Source organism: Myotis daubentonii, chromosome 7 (genome assembly GCF_963259705.1).
Source record: "Myotis daubentonii chromosome 7, mMyoDau2.1, whole genome shotgun sequence".
NCBI lineage: Eukaryota > Metazoa > Chordata > Mammalia > Chiroptera > Vespertilionidae > Myotis > Myotis daubentonii.
The window spans coordinates 84634584-84637134 of NC_081846.1; the positions used below are offsets into that span (position 1 = coordinate 84634584).

Below are 2551 nucleotides of genomic sequence, written 5' to 3' on the forward strand. Positions count from 1 at the left end.
GCACCTGAGAATACAAATGGCACCTACTTTACAATGTCATCCTTCCAACAAATATTATGGATTCCTCCAAGCTGCAAGGTCTAGATCTGAGTTCTTCATGAAGCTCTTACATATTTATTAATAAATTCTTTTAAAAAAAGGTACTTACAAAGCAAAACCAATTAGAGACAGAACAGGAAAGCAAAATCAAACAAGGAACACGGTGTAAGAAGACCTTTTATTGTGTTTAGTTAACTCAAGGTGAGTGAGAGATGCTGATGGCCAGGAGTAGGGCCAAGTTTGCATGAGGCCAATGAAGTTTGAGAGGTTTCCACAAGAATATAGGAAACAATTTGATTTTAGAGGAGAGGGGACCTCAGGCAAGACTCCGGGCCCGCATGATTGGCTGGGGTACTAGACGTTGATAGGCCAGGGCGCCCGGGAGAATTGGGGAGAAGAGTTCGGGGTCGGGGCCTCCGAGAGGCGGGAGGTGCCCCGCCGCTTCAGGAGCCCGGCAGCGGGGCTGCGTTGGGGAAGCGCGGTCCCTCGGAGGGGCGTGTTGAGGGTTTCGCGGGCTTGAGCGGGGGTGGGGGGGGGTGGGGGGTGGGGGGGGTGGGGGTGGGGTGGGGGGGGTGGGGGGTGGGGGGTGGGTGGGGGGGTGGGGGGGGCGTTAAAGGCTTGCACTGCGCCCACAGGAAGCTGCTTTAATGGCTGGGCCTCCTTGGCAGCGGGCTCGCGGCAGGGCAGGACCTTGAAGACCACGCGGTTCAACTTCCAGTTTGCAGATGTGGAAACGGAAGCCCAGAGAGGGTATGCCACCGGCGCAAGGTTACACAGCTGGTTAGTGGCCTGCTCGGGCCTGGACCCCCGCGCTCCGGACTGCCCTTGGCCTTGCACCCAGCTTCCCCCTTCGAGGAGGTGAATACTGATCATCACTTCCCTTAGACCTATTTATAGGATTCGAGGCCGGTGCTGTTACAAGCTCTAACTCCCATGGGGTGGGTATTCGAATTCCTCTTAGATCTCCACCCACATGTACCAGGTACTTAAAGGAATAGAAATGTTTCATCCTGCATCTGAAGGTGCAGAAAGAATCGTGTACAGGTGTAAAGCATCGTGGTTCTTAGCCTTTTTTTTTTGTTCTAAGCTCTGGAAGGAACTAATAATGAAAGCCTTCCTTAGTAAAATGCACATAAAGGAAATGTGCAGTTGTTGTTTTTTTTTACTTCCCCTGATATTGTTACATGGGCTGCACGTGAAGAATTGTCTGAATTGTTACATTTTCACCGTATTGCTTTAGGATTCATTGGATGCAGGCAGTTTTTAGAACTCTTGATCATGAGCTTGAACTTGTGGAATAAATTGCTCTACTCTGGCCATACTGAGGAAACTAGGAGGAACTCTGTCCTCACTGAGGTTCCAACTCATAATTAGGAAAGGTGGGCCAGCTACCTTTAATCAAGAAAAGAGGAGGAAAAGTTCTTTCTTGGCTAGAGATAATCACTGCCCTTCTGAAGCAGAACTGGACCGCTTTCCTCACCCCGTGCTGTGACTAGGTGATTTCTGATGGCTTCGCAGTTCTAACCCCAGCCTTTTGCTTCATCTGTTAACTGAGGGAGGACTACCCTGTGTGTGTAACTTCGTTAGTAATCAATGAAGGTTTAGGGAGGTGACGCCTGTGAAAATCTTTGAATTGGCCTTATGTAGATGACCCAGACGCCAAGTGATCCACAATTTTGTTTCCAAGACAACTTTCTCCTGCACCCCTCGCCGCGGTTTGCCGAGCCACCTCCTCTGCTCAACATCAGTTGTGTTAATACCAGTGAAGGCAAATGGATTTTTAAAGTAGCTGGAATAATACGCTGGGGAGATAAATGTTTTGCAGCAAAGTTCCAGTCAAACATAAGATCCGAGAGAAATAATTTTAGTCCAATTGAGGTTACTGATGCTGCTGTCCAGTCCCTGTCTAACTCACACACTCCTGCATTCAGCAGGTGCTAGGGAGGCACCGCAGTGAGTGAGTGCACACACAGTCTAGGAACTGACTACCTGGGTTCATCCTAGCCCATCTCTGCCACTTCCCAGCTTGTGTTACTTAGTTTGCTTATATATAAAATGCTAATTTACCTACCTCAAAAAAAAAAAAAAAAAAGGAAGGGATGGCTAAGCAATGGCTATTGAAAAGTAGCAGGAAGGCAGGCCTGACAAAAGAGGGAGACAGGCTCAGTGCAAAGGCAAGGTGGATTTTAGCCTTGAGGAAGAGAGTCACAGGATGAAGGAAATGTGAGCAGGGGGTGGAGGGAGCAGGTTTAGAAAGCAAGCAGTGGGAGTTATTTCAGATATATTGAAAATCCATCAAATATTGTCTGGGTGCTTAATGTATAATGTCATACACACAAACATTTATTCTTAATTTTATAGATGTGTAAATGTTATACTAATTTAAATATATTTCAAAAATAGTACCTAATTCATAGTTGATTTTGTCATGTATTTTCTCAACCAGTGGATTCTGAAAGTACAGCTTCTAACATACAAGAATAAGGAGAATGTTTTTGTCATTTAAAAGGTG

General features: G+C 46.8%; 1 long non-coding RNA gene across 1 annotated transcript; it reads left to right on the forward strand.

Annotated features, from left to right (window-relative positions):
• Positions 1 to 340: 340 nt before the first annotated feature.
• Positions 341 to 2111, forward strand: LOC132238017 (uncharacterized). Its single transcript, XR_009453715.1, has 3 exons — positions 341 to 390; positions 675 to 897; positions 1687 to 2111. It is a non-coding gene; the product is annotated as an uncharacterized LOC132238017 (long non-coding RNA).
• The last annotated feature ends 440 nt before the right edge of the window (positions 2112 to 2551 follow it).